Source organism: Ovis aries, chromosome 17 (assembly GCF_016772045.2).
Source record: "Ovis aries strain OAR_USU_Benz2616 breed Rambouillet chromosome 17, ARS-UI_Ramb_v3.0, whole genome shotgun sequence".
NCBI lineage: Eukaryota > Metazoa > Chordata > Mammalia > Artiodactyla > Bovidae > Ovis > Ovis aries.
Genome location: NC_056070.1, coordinates 12,740,522 through 12,762,453, shown reverse-complemented (window position 1 = coordinate 12,762,453; position 21,932 = coordinate 12,740,522). Strand labels below are relative to the sequence as shown.

Sequence of the window (21,932 nt, the reverse complement as noted above, 5' to 3'; positions counted from 1 at the left end):
GTGATATCACTTATATGTGGAATCTAAAAATTGGTACAAATGAACCTATTTACAAAGCAGAGAGTCACAGATGTAGAAAACAAACTTATGGTTCAGAAGTGGAAAGGCAGGGGTGGGGATAAACTGGGAGGTTGGGATTGACATACACACACTGCTATATATAAAACAGGTAACTAATGAGAACTCTACTCGGTGCTCTGTAATGACCTATATGGGAACAGAATCTAAAAAAGAGTGGGTATGTGTCCATGTCTAACAGATTCACTTTGCTGTGCAGCTGAACACATTGCAAATCAATGATACTCCAATAAAAATTAATTTTAAAAGATGTATTCCTTTCCTAGATCCTAAACCTGTTCATCTCCTAACACTTCCAAGTTCTCCCTTGGTTGTGTCTTGTCTTGTTTCCATGGTTTACAGTTGTCCCTAGCAGGGAGGGGCTGCTGCTGCTGCTGCTAAGTCACTTCAGTCATGTCCGACTCTGTGTGACCCCATAGACAGAAGCCCACCAGGCTCCCCCATCCCTGGAATTCTCCAGGCAAGAACACTGGAGTGGGCTGCCATTTCCTTCTCCAATGCATGAAAGTGAAAAGTGAAAGTGAAGTCGCTCAGTCGTGTCCGACTCTTAGCGACCCCATGGACTGCAGCCCACCAGGCTCCTCCATCCATGGGATTTTCCAGGCAAGAGTACGGGAGTGGGGTGCCATTGCCTTCTCCGGCACGGAGGGGCAGGGAAAGACAAAGCTAAACCATCTTGTTGAGACCCCAAAGCAAAGTACATCTCTGCTGTCATGATTAGAACTTACGTTTCATTCGGAAAAGTGAAAGAAGTGCTCTTTGTATATTAAGTGAAAACATCAAGAAACTGGGAGATAGCTGCCGCTAACATTATGTATCCCTTTAAAGCCTGCGCGCTTGTGTGCTACATCACTTCAGTCGTGTCCGACTCTTTGTGACCCTATGGAGCTTAGCCCGCCAGGCTCCTCTGTCCATGGGATTCTCCAGGCGAGAATACTGGAGTGGGTTGCCATGCCCTCCTCCAGGGGACCTTCCCCGCCTAGGGATGGAACCTGCATCTCTTACATCTCCTGCACTGGCAGGAAGGTTCGTTTCCGCTAATGCCAGCTGGGAAGCCTCTATTTCTTTCCAAGTTCTAAATAAATACATTAGATAGATGTAGACCTAGGAATCGGTACTGGGAGATTTGATGACTGAGGCAGAAAACTCTCAGATCTGCTGTCTTCCCTGTTTTCTACTGTGTATCTCAGAGAGGAGGAGCAGTGACCATCTCAGCTTCACATACTTCCTCGCTGTTTCTTCCCTGCCTAATTATCTAGTTCTCCCTAGACTACTGATGATGTAACTTTTCTCATTTATTTGTGATGCTGTCTTTCCTATTTACAAATTTTTGTTCATATTGTGAACCAGGTATTTTTAAATTGTGCCTTGTAAGTAATTTTCTGTTATAAAGAAAAGTTCTTAATGTTTATCAATTGGTTTTATTTTGACTTTCTTAGTCAAGTTTTTAGGAAAGAAGCTTGTCAAACTCCGGGAGTTGGTGATGGACAGGGAAGCCTGGCGTGCTGAGATTCATGGGGTCGCAAAGAGTCAGACACGACTGAGCGACTGAACTGAACTGGACCCCTTCTTTGGTGAGACTTTATTCCATCTCTAGAATCTCATCCTAGTGAGTGGAAGTGTTTTGACACCAGGACATAGGAGACCAATCAAGGCATTTGGGTCCCTTTTGTGTGTGTGTGTGTGCGCGCGCGCGCTCAGTTGTGTCTGACTCTCTGTAACCCCATGGATTGTAACCCACCAGGCTCCTCTGTCCATGGAATTTTTCAGGCAAGAATACTGGAATGGGTTGCTATTTCCTCCTCCAGGGGATCTTCCCCACTCAGGAATCAAACCTACTTCTCTTTCATCTCTTGCATTTGCAGGCGGATTCTTTACCACTGAGCTACTTGGGAAGCTTTTTATTCCTCATCAGATACCATCAAGTATGTTCAAACAGTCCTCATCTTGCTTTTAGCCCTCTTGTGAAGGAACGGTTCCTTGGGACCCCTGCCTTACTCCTCACAAAAGAGGGGTGTGCAGACCCCTGTTACTACCACCTCTGGGTCAGAACCTGTGTGCTCAAGGTATCCTTCAGTCTCAAGACGTTTACCAGCGATACATGTTCTGTGGTGATTTCCAAAAACCTATCTTTAACGTCATTAAAGCTAACTTGTATACCTACACACATTCTCCTGTATATTTCAAATTATCTCTAGATTACATATAATACCTAATACAATATAAATGCTATATAAATAGTTGCATGGCAAGTTCAAGTTTTACTTTTTGAAACTTTCTGGAATGTTTTTTTCCCAAGTATTTTTGACCTGATAGTGGTTGAATCCAAGGATTGGGAACCCATATGGAGGGTATGGAGAACAGACTGTACTGACTTAAAAAATCACTTTTCTGCTTTTTTCCCTTAGTCTTCCCACTCAAGTATTGATGGTATCCATAAATACTATAGGTTTTTTTTTTAACTTCATAGAAATGGAATCATATAACGTACAGTATTTTATATCTAGATTCTTTCACTACATATTATGTTTTTGTGATCCATCAGTGTTGATCTGAAGCATTCTTATGGTTACAACTCTACAGAAACGGCTTTCGTTTCCCACCCCTGCTCTGCTCCAAACCAAGGCAACCTACTTGTGTACGTATGGCTGAGTCCCTTCACTGTTCCCCTGAAACTATAACAGCATTGTTAATTGCTTATATACCCCAGTACAAAATGTTTTTGGTGTTAAAAACAAAATTTTTTTAAAAGAATACGTTGGGTATGTTCATGGCCAGTTCATCCTTCTTTTGGTGTCTTGGCTTCAAGAAGGAGGAATCTCCTCTTAGATCTTTACCTTGGGTAGACCCTGGGCTTCCATTTCTGTTTTTTACACTCTTCAAGACTACTAAAGCCAACATTTGCCTGGTTTAGGAAATGTTCTTAAGGCAAAACCAGTTCAAGTGCTCTGCTGATATTTCCAGAGTCCCTTCACTATTTAGATTTTGGCCTGGAAATTCACCATTTTAAATTGCTCTTCCCTCCAGCTGGGAGAGTTGGTTTAAGGAATACAGCCTTCCATATTATGGGAAATGGAGGTCTTTTATAATAAAAAATTATGTTCAACCTGTATTTCTATCCCCATTTTCATTCCACATGCATTAATGTGTGCTTATATGTGTGCATTTCTTAATCAGAATTTCCTAGTGCATTTTTGTATGATTTTTTCCTCCAGGGATATAACTTGATTCACTTACAGCTCTAATATTTTTTACTTCCTAATTCTTTAATTTCTGCTTTTATCCTTATTTCCCTTCTCATTTTTTTTTTTTAAAATTCTCTGACTTATTGTGTGGAACACTTAGTTCATTTACCGTTAGGCTTTTTTTTTTTTAATATTGAAAAATTTTAAATAATGAATTTCTTTTTGAGTCTATCTTTGTTTGCATCCCATTAGTTTTATTATTTCATATCCTTCTTTTGTAAAGGGTCTGTAATTGTAGCTTTGATTTCCTTTATGATCTTAGGCTTATTTGGAATGATTTCCTTCCTCAATTTCCAAAGGATTGCGTTTTTCATCCTTGTTTGACCACTTATTATTAAATTTGGATGTATTTTACTATTTTTAGAGAATGTGACCTTTTCAGTTTCAGAGTTTTAAAAAGTTTACTGAGTCTTTCCAGCCAGCGCTGAGCGATGGGCATCTCTCAGGACAACTGGCACAAGCGCCGTAAGACCGGGGGCAAGAAGCAGAGGCATGAGCTGGGACCCCCCGCTGCCAACACAAAGATTGGCCCCCGCCGCATACCATACACACAGTCCATGTGCGGGGAGGCAACAAGAAGTACTGGGCCTTGAGGCTGGACGTGGGGAACTTCTCCTGGGGCTCGGAGTGTTGTACACCCAAGACAAGAATAATCGATGTTGTCTATAATGCATCCAACAACGAACTGGTCCGTACCAAGACCCTGGTGAAGAGCTGTATTGTGCTTATCGACAGCACACCGTACCGACAGTGGTACGAGTCCCACTATGCACTGCCCCTGGGCTGCAAGAAGGGGGCCAAAGCTGACTCCTGAAGAGGAAGAGATTTTAAACAAGAAACGATCAAAGAAACTTCAGAAGAAATACGATGAGAGGAAAGAGAACGGGAAAATCAGCAGTCTTCTAGAGGAGCAGTTCCAGCAGGGCAAGCTTCTTGCGTGCATCGCTTCAAGACCAGGCCAGTGTGGCCGAGCAGACGGCTATGTGCTAGAGGGAAAAGAGCTCGAGTTCTATCTGAGGAAGATCAAGGCCCGGAAAGGCAAATAAACCCTCTTCCCTCCTGTCTTAGCTCATCTAATAAAGGTGTCTACTGTTCTATGCCAAAAAAAAAAAAAAAAAAAGTTTACTGAGTTTTTTGTAGCTTAATATATTATCATATATATTTATATATATAACATATATATTTATTATATATATATTTAACATATATTTTATAGATCCTTGTCAAAAAGAAGGAATGATACATTGGGTCTAACATTCAGGATATACATAACATAGATTAGATAGATACACAGATACTAATTTTTAAAATTATATTCATCTAAGGCAATTTTTTTCGTACTTGATTTGTCAAGTCATTAATTCAAACGACAGGTATCCTTATCTTCTTAGGGATAATATGTTCAAGACTATACCCTTCTAAATTTGAAGACATTATCCTTTACATTAGGGGTGTCCCTGGTAGCTCAGCTGGTGAAGAATCCGCCTGCAATGCATGAGACCCTGGTTGGATTCCTGGGTTGGGGAGATCCGCTGGAGAAGGGATAGGCTACCCACCCCAGTATTCTTGGGCTTCACTGGTGGCTCAGCTGATAAAGAATCTGCCTGCAATGTGAGAGACCTGGGTTTGATCCCTAGGTTGGGAAGAAGATCCCCTGGAGAAGGGAAAGGCTACACACTCCAGTATTCTGGCCTGGAGACTTCTGTTGGACACAACTGAGCGACTTTCACTTTCCTATACATTACTTTAGAAAACTTAATATTTTCAGTAACTAGTGATACTGGAAAGAGTAAAGCACATGATTATTGTCTGTTAAGTTTTTATTCCCTGTACCTCTTTCAAACTAAATGTATAGCAACTGTACCACAGTCGAATACATATCAACCATGGTCTTTATAGATCTTGTCTCTCCGATAAATAACATGATGACTGTGTTTTTTTCTTCATGCCTTGGACAGTCACTGTGTCCATTTTTTCCTAGTAACCATATGTTTAGGGGAGAAAATGAGCAAGAATGGTATCTCTAACTAGTATTTTGACTTTGGAAAGTCCCTCCCTCTCTCTTTACTTCTTCCTTAATCATTAAATTGATAAAGTATAGGAATAAAATAAGAATTTAATAGGAATGAAATGACTTCTCATAGAAAATTTGAAAATAGTATCTGCAATATTAAAAACTAGAGAAAATGATATACAACTCCATCACTCCAAGGCAACAACTATTAACTGGTTTTCCTTGTTTCCTTCTATTTTTTTTTTCAAGAATTGTTTTTACACAATTGAGATCAATTTTGTGTCCTGACTTTTCTAGTATTTCTTTATTATTTTTTATATCATAGGCATTTTCCATTATTTAAAAATTCTCCATCAAACTTATGTTTAAATGCTTCAATAACATTCCACTATTTACTAAATATTTGTTTAATGATAGAGTATCATTTTTAATATCTTTGTATTATAAATAACATTTTGATGAATTTCTTCTTTTTTTTTCCTCCAGTAATACAGTGGACCCTGAAATTTCAGGTGCATCAGAAGCATCTGCAGAGCCCCTTGTCCAGAGTTTCTGAGTCAGTAAGTCCAGAGCAGGCAAAGAATTTACATTTCTAACAACTTCAGGTCATGCTGATGGTGCCAGAACCACAGTTTGAGACGTGTCACTGGAATCACTGTAACGAATAGAATATGCAAGGATTTGCTTCAATAAATTTCTGAGAAGCAATGCTTCTTCCTTCCACAGTAGGTTGTATCTTTGACATTGCAGGGAAAAAATTGTAATGCTTATTCTTATTAGAAAAGAAAATAGTGATGTCTATTTAAAGGTTCTCTTAAAGTCTTTCAGTCACTGGCTTTTGCTAACCCATTTGCATTTACTGTGGAATCTTACTGGAACATTCATCCATTTGACCCTGGAGCTCCATCACTATACAGCTGGTCTCTTTCTTTATTATTTTTTTTGGTAGGTCACCTGCTCTCATTTAATTCATTTCCTTTGGTGTTTTCCTTCCTGTGGGAAGTCTCTGACATCTGTCCCACATACTTCTCTATGAATACAAAGACTCATCTTTTATCTTTTTATTTTTAACTTTTATGAGTCAATTACTCTTAACCTTTTTATAGTTGTGCTTTTTTCATGCCATATGTTTTAAAAAGACACTCTAGACTGTAATTCTTTATGGTTGCTTTTTTTAAAAAAAAATGTTATTTTTTAACACCTTTAATTGCATTCTGTTGACATTTATATTTAGGTCTGAGCCTAATATGTCACATACTAGGAACACATGGCTTCTCACTTTATTGGCACCATCATGTGGTGAGTTTGTGTATCACATTGGAAAATCTGCTGTATATAGTGCATCAGGGTGTCATATTATCACATCCTTATGATGAACTTAGAGAGGTCACCATAAACTGGGGGATCTACAGTAATCCCATTACTTTAGTAAATAGCAAAATAGGAGCTAATAAACATCAACCGTTAAGCATCTGGACACTGGAGTCAAGGACATGAACTCAAACCCTGGCTCAAACCACTTGTAATAAATACTATGACTATGGGTACTGGGTTAATCTCCTTGAGCCTCCGTTTTCTGCAGAGCATGGGGGTACCAGTAGCATCTATCTCTCAGGGATGTGAGAGGAGCGGTTAACATTAAGATAACAGTTCACAATGGTCATTAAATAGTTTAATAATATTAGCTATCATTGTGTTGCATGCTTAGTCGCTCAGTCATGTCCGACTCTTTGCAACCCCATGAACTGTAGCCTGCCAGGCTCCTCTGTCCATGAGGATTCTCCAGGCAAGAATACTGGAGTGGGTTGCCATGCCCTCCTCCTGGGAATCTTCCCAATCCAGGGATTGAACCCAGGTCTCCCACATTGCAGGTGGATTCTTTACCATCTGAGCCACCAGAGAAGCCCACTAGCTATCATTAGCTGTTAACAAACCCTCACATTTGGTTTTTCCTTTATATTCCAACTCAATAGGAAGAGTATCAGGAAAGAATAATTCCCCTCACTTTTTAGAAAACTATACCACAATGGTATATTTTTAGAATGATAAGAAATAGCTTGAAAGGGACTTCCCTGGTGGTCCAATGGCTAAGACTCAGTTCTTCTAATGCAGGGAGCCTGGGTTCGATCCCTGGTCAGGAGGCTAGATCCCATACACCACAACTAAAGATCCCGCATGTTGCAACAAAGATGGACGATCCTGTATTCAGTGACTGAGACCCGGTGCAGCCAAATAAATAAAGAGAAGCTGACTGTGAATAATTATATTTTTTAAAAGTAGCATGAAGTTAAAAACTGCAAAAGGTAGATACTGAAAAAATATTTTAAATAAATTTTTTTTTTTTTTTTTTAGAAAAGAGGAAGGAAACTACTGGAAAAAAGGTCTTCTTAAGTCTACTTACAAAGTGAAGTTTGAAAAACATCTGGCTAAATTAACTATAATTTACAGTCAAAAGAAATAATTATCAAGGGAGCAACTTAACATTGTTTTCAAGGGTGGGAAAAAAACTTTCAAATATTAAAAACAATTTATAGCCTCAAGTCTTTCCAAAGGTCTATTAAAGAGAAATGTTTACTTTTATAAATCCTTGAGAAAAAATACACTTAGGACAAATCTAGGTATTGGAAATTTTTCTATTAAAAATGGATTTTAATTATTTGATTAGAAATACAGGATGAAAAAGTTACTTAAGAAATAAAGCATGTGAAGTACTCCTTACCCCCCTTAAAACCATACATCGTGACTGAGTGGAATCGGGGATCTTGCCAGAACCAGTCTTACACGCAGTTTCCAACTGTGGTTTCCTCAGATAGTTAGCATCATTCAATAAGTTTTTGTTACACCATTATGCAAATGTACTCTATTTTCATTATCTTTCTTCTTATTAAATTCATCAAAAGCCATCCAGGACCAGATTTTTTGTTTTGTCAGCCACACAGTCTGTTCCCACATTCTTCATCAGCATTTATAGACTGTGAGGGAAAGAAAACAAGAAATGAGAACGATTTCATGAATTTTAAACATGCTGGAACTCTGTTTCAGTGCAATATTCCAGGGTATAACAGCCGTCTGCCACTGCTCCAGCATACCCAGTCTCAGGGCGCTGCTGAGTTGGTTGGAATGGGGATTAACATGTCCGTAATCAATTCTTACGTCATTCCACTGGTTGTGCAGCGCAGAAAAATGTCCTCTGTGTCATCCTGAACTTCGGAGGCAAGCAGTCTAGAAAATCATTGCCTTTGATTATTGAAATTTGGGGATTTTCCAGAAATCCCTCTATTATTGACTGCTATTTTAATTTCATTGTGGCCAGAGAGCAAATTTTGCATAAGTTGAATCCATATAAATGAGTTGAGGTGTATTTTTGCTTGGAGCATGGTCTGTCTTGGTATATGTTCTGTGTGCACGAATATGGTATATATCTTCATTTACCTAGCTCTCCTTTCATTTCAGCAATGCTTTGTAGTTTCAGAGTAGAGTTCTTACCTTTCATTGAATTTATTCCTAGGTATTTATAATACTGTCATAAATGGTACATTTTAATTTTTCATTTTCTAATTGCAGCTTGCTATCATAGAGAAATATTGATTTTTCATATACTGATCTTTTACCCTATGAGCTCACTAATTTCAATGATTAATTCTAGTAGATTCCAAAGATAATCTACATGGGCAATTTGTTAATTTAAAGACAATTACTTAATTTAATCTATTAATCAAAAGGCAATTAATAGTTTAAGAATTAGACTTTCTATGTAGACCACTGTGAAGAGGCAGTTTTATTACTCTTTTCTAATTTTTATACCTTCTATTATTTTAGTTATTTTTCATCTATTGTACCATCTAGACCTCTGAAACACAGCCAAATGGAAGTGGTAAGAGCAGACAGTCTCACCATCTTCCTCACAGAATTGACTAATTGACCGCTAAACATGATAGCAGCTGTCGGTCTTACAGTACCCATACATGTCTTCATAACATAAGCTCTGTTCTAATTTCTAATTTTCTGATTGTTTTTGTCACTAATTGGAAATATATCAAATTGTTTTTTTTGATTCATTGAGATATCATAGAATTTCTTCTCTTATATTAATGTTGTTAAATTACATTGTTTGAATAAATGTAAGGCCAACCTTGCATGCTCAGAAAAACTCCAGTTGACCGTTGTATCTTTTTCTATATTGCTATGTCCAATTTACTAGTATTTTGAATAGGATTTTTGCACTTATGTTTAAAGATGTGATGGTGGTCTGTGATTATTTTCTTCTAATGTTCACTTACATATTTCTATCAGGGTGATCCAGTTATTATAACATTTATTGGTAGTATTTTCTCCTCTCTTTTCTCAGAGAGTTTATGCAAGATTGACATTACGTGCTCTTTAAATGTTGAGCGAATTTACCAGTGAAGTCACCTGGGCCTGGAGTTTTCTCTGTAAAGTGCTTTTGGGTCACGAATTCAGACTGTAGTAAATGTACAACTACTCTGATTTTCTGTTTCTTCTTGGTTTTGGTAGATTTTGTTTTCCAAGGAATTTGTTCATTTATTCTAAATTATCAAATCTTATTGACCTAAATTTGTTTATAATATTCTCCTTTTAAGATTTGAATTAGAATTTTTTGACCTCAGTACTACTGATGGAAACAGTGACAGACTTTATTTGCTTGGGTTTCAGCAGAACTGCAGATGGTGACTGCAGCCATGAAATTAAAAGACGCTTGCTCCTTGGAAAAAAAGCTATGACAAAACAAGACAGCATATTAAAAAGCAGAGAGATCACTTTGCCAACAAAGATCCATATAGAAAGCTATGGTTTTTCCAGTAGTCACATACAGACAGGAGAGTCGGGCCATAAAGAAGGCTGAGTGCTGAAGAACTGATGCCTTTGAACTGTGGTGTTGGGAAAGACTCTTGAGAATCCCTTGGATTGCAAGGAGATCAATTCTAAAGGAAATCAACCTGGAATACTCATTAGAAGGACTGATGCTAAAGCTCCAATACTTTGGCCATCTGATGCGAACAGCCGACTCATTGGAAAAGACCCTGATGCTGGGAAAGATTGAGGGCAGGAGAAGGGAGCGACAGAGAATGAGACGGTTGGATGCCATCACCAGCTCAATGGACATGAGTTGGAGCAAACTTGTAAAGATAGTGACAGACGGGGAAGGTGGCATGCTGTAATCCATGGGGTCAGACATGACTGAGCCACTGAACAACAACTATTGACATTTGGGGCAAGAAAACTCTAGTGGGAGACTGTTCTATACGCTGCAGAATGTTTAGCAGTATCCTGACTTTTCCCCGAGGGAAGCTGATAGTTTGAAAACCAAATATGTCTCTCAGTTCAGTTCAATTCAGTTCAGTTGCTCAGTCGTGTCCGACTCTTTGTGACCCCATGAATTGCAGCACGCCAGGCCTCCCTGTCCATCACCAACTCCCAGAGTTCACTCAGACTCACGTCCATCGAGTCGGTGATGCCATCCAGACATCTCTTCCTCGGTCGTCCCCTTCTCCTCCTGCCCTCAATCCCTCCCAGCATCAGAGTCTTTTCCAATGAGTAAACTCTTCACATCAGGTGGCCAAAGTACTGGAGTTTCAGTTTTAGCATCAGTCCTTCCAAAGAACACCCAGGGCTGATCTCCTTCAGAATGGACTGGTTGGATCTCCTTGCAGTCCAAGGGACTCTCAAGAGTCTTCTCCAACACCACAGTTCAAAAGCATCAATTCTTCAGTGCTCACCTTTCTTCACAGTCCAACTCTCACATCCATACATGACCACTGGAAAAACCAGAGCCTTGACTAGATGGACCTTTGTTGGCAAAGTAATGTCTTTGCTTTTCAATATGCTGTCTAGGTTGGTCATAACTTTCCTTCCAAGGAGTAAGCATCTTTTAATTTTATGGCTGCAATCACCATCTACAGTGATTTTGGAGCCCCCCCCAAAAAGTCTGACACTGTTCCCACAGTTTCCCCATCTATTTCCCATGAAGTGATGGGACCAGATGCCATGATCTTCGTTTTCTGAATGTTGAGCTTTAAGCCAACTTTTTCACTCCCCTCTTTCACTTTCATCAAGAGGCTTTTTAGTTCCTTTTCACTTTCTGCCATAAGGGTGGTGTCATCTGCATATCTGAGGTGATTGATGTTTCTCCCGGCAATCTTGATTCCAGCTTGTGCTTCTTCCAGCCCAGTGTTTCTCATGATGTACTCTGTATATAAGTTAAATAAGCAGGGTGACAATATACAGCCTTGGCATACTCCTTTTCCTATTTGGAACCAGTCTGTTGTTCCATGTCCAGTTCTAACTGTTGCTTGCTGACCTGCATATAGGTTTCTCAAGAGGCAGGTTAGGTGGTCTGGTATTCCCATCTCTTTCAGAATTTTCCACAGTTTATTCTGCCAAATGTTCCTTGGGGACCAACAGCTCTGATTGAGAATCAGTGTTTTAATGTCTATAGGATCTTTAGTGATCTTTCACCCTGTGTACTGGTAATTTGTCTTTTTATTTTTTAATTTTGTTAGGAGCTTTGCATGGTGTACTAAACAAACCAGGTTCTGCCCGAGATTTGGCCCATGGATCATTTTGCTGACCTTGACTTAGAACATTAACTCTTTTGTAATGGTGGTGATTGCTGGTTTAGTCGCTAAGTTGTCTGACTCTTTGTGACCCCGTGGACTGTAGCCCACCAGTCTCCTCTGTCCATGGGAATTTTCCAAGCAAGAATACTGAAGCGGGTTGCCATTTCCCTTCTCCAGGGAATATAATTTTTCCCTCTAAGAATACTTTATCTGTCTCATAAATTTCAAAATGCTATGTGGTATTGATGGATATTAGGCAATTAATGGCTATGGGGAGTACTGTTTATCTATGCAGATAACATATGGGCATTATTCTTGCAACAAAACTGCTTACAAATGGATTTTGGGTTCTATGAGAAATAAGCAAGGAACAGTATTATAGCAATAAAATACAATTTAATCACAAAGATACACTCTCACAACTAGTTGATATAAATTCCTATAATTTGGCAATACTGTTTTTGCTCTTCTAGCTAAGAAAAGCCAGTCTGCAACATCCAAGCATGTTTACCAGGATGAGAAAACAATGATTTTACAGCAGCTTATCAAGTATTGATTTGCTGCCACCTGCTGGGAGGCAGATATGGGTCTCCAGCATCCTTAAAAGGTGAGAATGATGAACTTAAACGCTGTAAAAGTTTGCTTATCCCATAAAATGAAACATAATATATGTACCTTTAGGCTTGGAAGAAGTCAATAACTCTAGGATAAATTAACTACATGTAAGGAAAATACGGTATGTATAAAAATGAAAGTATTATTTTCCATTTAAGAGAAATTAGATGGCATATTTACATTTACCATGAAATGATTATATACTAGTTCCTGAAAACGGTGAGCTCCTCAGGTACTGATTGTGGATTTGTGTAAAGGTAATTAATCACTTGACTGGGGCTTATGGAGAAGCTTAAGATCTGAAGAACCACTGCTAAATGAAGATTATAAAAAATAAAACTAAGTCTAATGATAACATTGATTGTGATAGGCAGCAGAATAATAGCCCCTCAAAGCCATCCACGCCCTAATTCTCAGTGCCTGGAGGGTGAAGCCTTGAGCCCAGGGAGCAGAACCAAGAGCCACAGAGGATGATTCCTGGGCCTTGAAGTGTAATGGAGACTGCCAGATTGGATTTTGTAATTGTCTGGGCTTGTGACTCCTTCCTTCCATTTTCTTCCTTTTTGAAAGGTAATGGTTATCATTGCTCTCCTGGACCTCCTCTATGTTATTCTGAGAGCAGAGAACTTGTTCTCTAGTTTCACGGGTCTACAATGGAAAGGGACTTTGGCCCCAGCATGGATTATACTCAGTTACACCTTAGATGTAGATGATATTTGGGATTTTTGAGATTTAGATGAGATGCTGTAATGGCTTGAAAATCTGGGGGACTTAAAGAGGGGATGAATTGATCTTGCATGTGAATGGACATGAATCTTTAGGAGCCAGAGGGTGGACTGGGACAAGCAGAACAGCCCCTCCCAGAGATGTCCATAGTCCAATCACCAGAATCTGTGAATAAATTACCTTATGAGAAAAAGTGACTTTGCAGATATGATCAAGGTTAAGGACCCTGAGATGGAGAGATGATCTGGGTGGGCCTAATTTGATCACCCAGATCTTTAAAGTTCTTTGAACAGTGCAATCTTTGACCAATGTTACTAGCCAGGGGATGTTGCTGCTGCTGCTGCTGCTGCTGCTGCTGCTGCTGCTGCTGCTAAGTTGCTTCAGTCGTGTCCTACTCTGTGCGACCCCATAGACGGCAGCCCACCAGGCTCCCCCATCCCTGGGATTCTCCAGGCAAGAACACTGGAGTGGGTTGCCATTTCCTTCTCCAATGCTGGAAAGTGAAAAGTGAAAGTGAAGTCGCTCAGTTGTGTCTGACTCCTAGCGACCCCATGGGCTGCAGCCTACCAGGCTCCTCCGTCCATGGCATTTTCCAGGCAAGAGTACTGGAGTGGGTTGCCATTGCCTCTAGAATCAGGGAAGATCAAAACAGCAGCTTCTCCCTAGAGCCTCCAGAAAGGAAGCAGTCAGCTGATGCCTTGATCTCACCCGCAGAGAGACCTGTATTGGACTTTAGACCTGCAGAATGTTAAGATAATATATTTGTGTTCTTTTAAAGCACCAAGTTTATGGCAATTATCTTACAACAGCAATAGAAAATGAATCCAGTAATAACAGCTAACATGCTATGCTCTTGCATTACAGCACTACATCCACCTAACTCTCTTAAGAAAGGAAGCTAAAGCTCATCTGAAATTATATTACAAAATCTGGCCTTGGTTCCCTCTCTGATGTCATCTCCTACTACTCTCCCTCTTGCTTCTATTATCCATTCACTCTAGTCTCCTTACTATTCTTTAACTATGCCAAGCAAGCCATTTCCTATTTTCAGTATGTGCTTTCCTTAGATATCCACGACTCACTCCTCCCTTTCTCAGGTCTCTTCTCAAACATCACCTTCTCAGCGAGGTCTTCTTTTTCACCCTATATACGCCCACACTTAACCTGGCACTCTCTAGTTCCTAATTATTCTATAATACATAACAATTAATCATTTTATTTGTACTGGAATGTTGATTCTGTTTTTTTTCTTGCTCCCTAAATATAAACTCTATGTGAGCAGGGGCTTTATCTATATTGATGACAGTTGTATTTTCAGAACCTAATATAGTGCCTGGCACACAGTAGTCACTCAATAAATATTTGTAGGCATAAAGGAATATTTTTAAAACTATTGACAGATTACAAGAATTCATTTATGCTAAAATTCTCATGCAGAATACACAGCATAAAGCGGGGCAGATAATAACACATTAACATTGCTTTGGTTGGCAATTAATGGACCTCAGTGTACAGATGCAATATCATGCCTTGAAGAATGAGATCATTTCTCAAATGACTTCCTATATATAGTTCTTAAATATGGTACACCTTTCTCAAGGTCAGATTATAAGAAAACTACTATACAAATGAGGGCTTCCCTGGTAGTTCAGCTGGTAAAGAATCTACCTGCAATACAGGAGACCTGGTTCAATTCCTGGGTTGAGAAGATCCCCTGGAGAAGGGATGGACTACCCACTCCAGTATTCTTGGGCTTCCCTGGTGGCTCAGAAGCTCCGCCTGCAATGCAGGAGATGTGGGTTCAATCCCTGGGTTGGCAAGATTCCCTGGAGGTGGGAGGGCATGGCAACCCACTCCAGTATTCTTGCCTGGAAATCCCCATGGACAGAGGAGCCTGCAGGCTACAGTCCATGGGGTGGCAAAGACTCGGCAATGACTGAGCAACTAAGCACAGCACAGTATATAAATGAATTTTGCATTTTCTTATAAACATAACCAATGCATTTTTAAAGGGTAAGTGCTGGCTACATTTTTCCCCCCAACTTTTTAAGCATTAAAAAATTTTCAAACCTATAGAAAATTTGAAAGAAAGAACCACAGTAATTAACATAATGCCATATTTTCTCTCAGGGTGTCCCTGGTGGCTCAGATGGTAAACAATCTGCCTGCAATTCGGGAGACAGGAGTTTGACCCCTGGGTCCGGAAGGTCCCTGGGGGAAGTAATGGCTACCCACTCCAGTATTTGTGCCTGGAGAATTCCATGGACAGAGGAGCTTGGTGGGCTAGTGACTCAAAAAATCCATACTCCTATCCAAATCACAGTTGCCCACTAATGCAGACAAGTACTCTGCCTTGCTTGTCTTTCAGGATACTGACATTACGGAAAAGTCCAAACAAATCACATTCTGAATTAAACTGTTTCTTCACAGATTCAAGCTGTGTTTCTGTTAGAACATTAAAACAGATTCTAATGTTCTGACAAGAATGCTACACCACTGTACTTCCAATAATTTGTGTTTTACTCAGTACTGATGCCACAGTTTTTTTTTTTTTCCATGAAGCAATTATTAACTTTTTGCAAAGTGCTAATGTTCCATGGAATATGCTTCAGGGAACACTTAGACAAGGAAAAAAAAAAGTGAAATGCACTAAAATGTTTTAGAGTTTGAAGTGAAAAAGCAGGTAAGGATTAAAAATCATTTTTTAATTACAAACTTCATTTCCTTAGGATATGCAAACTGAGATTTCATAAAGTTTTCCAAAACCCACCACAAAACACTGTTCTAATGCTCAGCTCCTGGCTTAAAGAAAGAAGCTTCTCCCAAATTCTGCTGCTGCTGCTAAGTCGCTTCAGTCGTGTCCAACTCTGTGTGACCACAGAGACGGCAGCCCACCCGGCTCCCCCATCCCTGGAATTCTCTAGGCAAAAATACTGGAGTGGGTTACCATTTCCTTCTCCAACGCATGAAAGTGAAAAGTCAGAGTGAAGTCGCTCAGTCGTGTCTGAATCTTAGCGACCCCATGGACTGCAGCCTACCAGGCTCCTCTGTCCATGGGATTTTCCAGGCAAGAGTACTGGAGTGGGGTGCCATTGCCTTCTCCATCCCAAATTCTATCATTATGTTATTCAGGAGCTAAGATCTAAAACCAGATTTGACTGCTTACATGTTCTTTCCATCAGCCCCTCTCCCTTAGCCTTCAGTTCTAGTTTCTGTAATTGACTTTTCTTGGATCTACAATTACTCTGGGATAAAAGTGGCTGTCTTTTAGTCTAAATAAGAATAATAAAGATGATAAGGAAGACAACTCATTTTTTATTGTTCCATATTCAGTAAGAATCAAGAAATAGCAGAGGAAGGTCTAATCCCTCCCACAGGCATGCAATTATGCAAATCGTATGCGGGGGCCTGGGATTTCGGCTCCAGACACTAATTGTATTATTATAATTAGGAACCTATTTACGACTATTTTTATTCACTGTAATTTGATCCCTGCTATTGCCTAATGATTGTCTTTACTACATTACAGCAAACATATAGGAGATGCCAGTATTTCTTAAAAGTCCTACAACTCAAGCTCAGGTTTTACTGTTCTTCCTCGTGATAGTGAAAAGTGAAAGTCACTCAGTCGTATCCGACTCTTTGGGACCCCCATGGAATACAGCCCATGAAATTCTCCAGGCCAGAATACTGGAGTGGGTAGCCTTTCCTTTCTCCAGGGCATCTTTCCAACCTAGGGATCAAACCCAGGTCTTCTGCACTGCGGGCAGATTCTTTACCAACTGAGCCACAAGGGAAGCTCACTCTTCCTGGTAGCTCAGTGGTAAAGACCCACCTGGCAACGGCAGAAACCAGGAGAAACCAAAGGGACAAACCAGACCAGAAGGCAGAAAACAGGAGGAGTTCAATCTGTGGGCAGCGAACATCCCCTGGGGAGGGGAATGGCAGCCCACTCCAGCATTCTTGCCCGGGACATCCCATGGACAGAGGAGCCTGACAGGCTACAGTCCAACGGGTTCCAGAGTCCACCACAACTTAGCTACCAAACAATAACAACAACAACGGATCTAACAGGTTTCCAAAATACTTAGTTACTATTCTGACGCCCAGTGAGGTCGCAAATGGTAAGCATGCTCGTTTTCACCCCCATTTTAGGCGAGAGCCTTCCCTCTTCGGGTGACTTTCCGGCGGCGGTGAGCGTGGGTCCTTGGTTTTAGTACAAATTAGGAAATAGTAATCAGTACAAATGGGTAACTTTTAAGAGAAAAAACTGCGAGCCCTTCAGCTGTTACAAACCACGCCATGCTTTAAAAACTCGAGTTGTATTTCAACTGAACACTGAGCATTCACTCCCACAGGTTGGAAATTGTTTGCCGAGTTTTAATTTTCTTAATTTCACCATATTATCAAACAACCCATGTCTCACCTTCCACCCATACAGTTATTTTTTTAATTAGAGGATAACTGCTTTACAATATTGTCTTGGCCTCTGCCATACATCAATATGAATCAGCCATAGTTATATAAATATATCAATACATGACTACATATATATATATGGGGGAACATATGTACACCCATACACTTTTAAGCTTCCAGGAAGCGTTAGGAAAAGGTTGCGGCTGGGACCGCCGCTGATTGCGCGGATCCGGACCGGACTCGAGCTCCATCTCCCCGGCTTCGCGAAGCGCCGAGGCCGGGACAGAAAGGATTTAACTCTCCGCCTTTGGAGCCGATGTGAACCTACAGGAGGGCAAAGCTATCCCTAAAGACTGTCAACCGCCCTTCTCTGCTGCACTTCTCAGACAGATGTCTGGCGCCCCGGGGTCGCCCCGCGGACCTCCCCACGCTCGAGAACGCCGCCAGGCCTTCAGGGTCCCTGCACCGTCGTCACGCACCGGGATCCTGCGGCCACGCCCGCCGGGACCCAGGCCACGCCCCACGCCGCCGCCCAGCCCCGGGTCGCTCCCGGGGGCCCGGCACCCGGCAGTGAGCGCCGCGCCTGCGCGCGGGAGAGCGCGGGGCGGGGCGAAGCGGCCCGCCGGAAGGGGCGGGGCAGGAGGGCGCTGCACTTTTACGGCCGCGGGCGGGTGAGTACGGGGCGGGGGTTGCGCGCCGCGTCCGGATTGGGGCCAGGCTCGTGCCTCAGGCCGCCGGGGGCTCAGCTCTGCGTCTGGGGCGCCCCCTGGAGAATTCGGGGAAGGGAGAGGGAGAGGAGACTGTGATTGAGTCCGATGATGATGGGGGTGCGGGAAACGTGTGAACGAGCAAGCGTCTTCAAAATGGATTCACAGGGAAGGTTGGTTGGTTTTCTGCTGAAAAAGGAGATTCTCTGTGAACAGCGTGTTACATTTTTCATTATTTTGGACAAGCTTGTGATTTTACCGTTGTGCCGCAGTAATACAGTTTTCATAAAGTGGCTCGTAGTTTGCCGCTGGCAAATGGTTAACCAGACGGTGGCCTGTAAAAAGGCACTGTAGTTCAGTGTAGCAACTACCCAAGAGGGAGGTTAAACCTCGTCTTTAACGGAATAAAAATCAGTAAATAAAAATAGGACTTAGACTGGAAGTCACAGAGACAGCATCAAGGTTCGGTGAAATGCTGTGCTGGGCGTGGGCTAGGTCTCTTCCAGCAGACATACTGTGTTAAGTAATTCGTGTTTATCATTATGAAAGAAGTACAAATTGTTACTATGAAAGACAGTCTAAGCCAAAATGGCATGAAAAATTTTAATTACCTTGATAGTTGTGCCCTAATATACTTTGGAAAACAAACACTACTATAGCTTTTCCAAATTGGTAGAAAACCAGGAGTTTCCCAAAAGCCTGTGTACATTTCTACTTGTTTGGGGGTCTAGTACTCTTGCCTGGAAAATCCCATGGACGGAGGAGCCTGATGGGCTGCAGTCCATGGGGTCGCAAAGAGTCGGACAAGACAGCGACTTCACTTTCAGTTTTCACTTTTCATGCATTGGAGAAGGAAATGGCAACCCACTCCAGTATTCTTGCCTGGAGAATCCCAGGGACTGGGGAGCCTGGTGGGCTGCCGTCTGTGGGGTCGCACAGAATCAGAGACGACTGAAGCGGCTTCAGCAGCAGCAGCAATGTCCAGAATATTCTTTTGTATAGTGAAAACCCATATCGTTTTGTGTTCGAAGTAATGAAAACCAGGACAGTTCAGTTCCTTTAAGGGTTGTATTCTATTAGAGCCAAAAAAAAAAAAAAAAACCCCATAAAAAGTTGCGTAAGAAATGTAAGTTATGGTTTGAGATATTTGAAGACGTCTAAAAACCTATATTTGGCATGGAAAGAGCTGGTGACTGCTGGAAACATGTGCCCCTCCACTGATTGTTGCCATGTGGGAATGTGGGTCCCTCATGCACAGATCTGACTTTCCCCATCACAGGCCAAAAATCTCTATCTTTGTAATATTTCTTGATTTTTATTGTTATTGGCAACCAATCGTTTATGCACTCACATAGCCTCTATGGGCCAGGAACAGCCAGTTTGTGACACCTGCAGATTATCACCTGAGTACTCAGAAATAATTGGAATTAAGAGAGGAAAAAGTTCCTGGAAACTGTGTCAGGAAGGAATTTAAGAAAACAGTGGGATTTAAGCTGGGTTGGAAAGGAGCGGTGTCATGGAGGAGAAAAATATAACCAGTGACGACTTCCCTGTTGGTCTAGTGGCTAGGACTCTGCATTGCCAATGTAGGGTTCCCTGGGTTCAGTCCTTTGGTAGGGGAACTAAGGTCTCACAACTAAAGATTCTGCATGCTGCAGAATAAATGTGAAGCAGCTAAGTAAATAAATATTTAAAGAAAGAAAGAAAAGAGAATGCAACCAGTGAGTAAAATCCCAGTTGGAAAGTGAATAGTAGGTTTGGAAGATCGTAAGTAAACTCTCCTTAGGAGAAGTCTGAGAAGGCAAGTACGGTAAATGGAGGAAAACTGGTTTGGGAGACCCTTGAAAATACTAGACTAGAGTTTATCCTCAGGCACTGGTTCTCAAGTTTGAGCTTATGTCATAATCACCTGGCAGGTTTGTGAGATAGTGGCAGGCATGGCCCCCACCTCCAGAGTTCTTGCTTCAGAAGTTCTGGGGTGGGGCTTGAGAATTTACCTCTTATCCATTCTCAGTTGCTGGAGTTGCTGTTGGTCTGGGGACCACACTGAGAACTACTGTCCTAGCATGGGGGAAACTATTGGAGGAATTTGAGGTGGATTAGTAAGGAGATCACGTTCATGGTTCAGTGTAAGTCTTGCTGTGTTGTCCAAGATGGAGGATTGGGGAAGGGAGGAAAGAGAGAAGAAAAGGTTCCTTACAGTTAGTTAACACCTGTTGGTGCCAGGTCCTCTCATGCACACAATTTCATTTCATAGTCTGATGTGTAAGTCTTAATATTTTCACATGGAGAGTAGTAGAGATTGCCCAGGTCCTATAGCTCTGAGATTATCAGAGCCCCTTAAGACTAGCTCAGATTTGAACTAGGGTAGTAGCAGTGGAAATGAATCAAAACGTTGGCTGGTGATAGAATTTAGAAAAATCGAGACTCGCCTAGAAGACTGAAACCTTGAAGTAGAAGTTGGGAAATCAGTCCTAACTGGAGGAGTGATCAAAGGTAAGGCGGACAGAGAACTTTAGAATATTCCCTACATGAGCTCAGCGCATGTTCTCTCTCACTCTTCTGTAACAATGACCTAGGTAAAAGTCGCTTATTTAAAAAGCCATTCTGTTCTACCCAGATTTTCTGAAAATCATTTGAAAAGGAGAAAGTAAAGCCTCCAGTGGCAGTGGTGGTGGTGGTGTATTCACTAAGCCGGGTCCAACTTGCGACCCCACGGACTGAGCCCTCCAGGCTCCTCTGTCCAGGGAATTCTCGAGGCAAGAATGCTGGAGTGGGTTGCCACTTCTTTCTCCAGGGGATCTTCTCAACCCAGGGATCGAACCTAGGTCTCCTGCATGGGGGTGGTGGGAGATGGTAAGCAGATGGATGGCATCTGACAGCCTAGCTTCACATTAAAGGTAATTAGCATGGAGAAATGGAAACCCATGGTGTAACACCACTTTGCCTGTATGAACTGTTGTGCTGCAGACGCTGACCTAATGTATTGATTTTGGAAATCCTCTCTGCTGTTTCTTGCCAGAGTAGTTATTGAAATTAAGAATATTCATTGGATCAATTTCAAGACAAATACTCCAAGTCAGACTGGCTGCTGCCGAACAAATTTTTAATGAAGGAAAACATCCATATATTGAAATCAGACTTTAAGAAGGAAGTCCTAAAAATATACAGTGAAATCTAGAAAAATGTAAGTTTTCAAACATCAGTCAACTAAGTAATCAACATAATGGAGTTATACGTACGAAATTATAGCATACAGTCATTCATTTATTCCGTGACTGATAAACTATGTCGTGGATCCAGTGATAACTCAGTCCAGGAAGACTGACACTCTAAAAAATGGTCACAAAATGATGTGCTCAGCATTGTAATGCTGATTTCAAGAGTTAGAAATGGTGACTGAAGGAGTGTAGAAAGGAGGCCACAGAAATGTTTTTAGAGGAGACCCTTTTAAGTTGATCTTCAAGGCTGAGGAGGAATTTGCGAGGTGATTAAGGCATTCTAAGAAGAGACATCAAGAACAGTGGCCACGATGTATAAAAGACTGAGT

General features: G+C 41.3%; 1 protein-coding gene and 1 pseudogene across 5 annotated transcripts in view; both read left to right on the top strand.

Annotated features, from left to right (window-relative positions):
• The first annotated feature begins 3,732 nt into the window (after positions 1-3,732).
• On the top strand, positions 3,733-4,420 carry LOC101103595 (small ribosomal subunit protein eS8-like; annotated as a pseudogene).
• A 13,853-nt stretch (positions 4,421-18,273) lies between these two features.
• MMAA (metabolism of cobalamin associated A) overlaps positions 18,274-21,932 on the top strand; it is a 32,381-nt gene continuing 28,722 nt past the window's right edge. For 2 of the 5 annotated variants that reach the window (XM_027956252.3, XM_060400621.1), the window contains exon 1: positions 18,274-18,346. The gene's annotated coding sequence lies outside the window, so the exon portion shown is untranslated. Of the gene's footprint in view, positions 21,570-21,932 lie in introns of all 5 variants that reach the window. The other 3 variants (XM_012097411.4, XM_060400620.1, XM_004017218.6) reach the window with 2 other exon arrangements.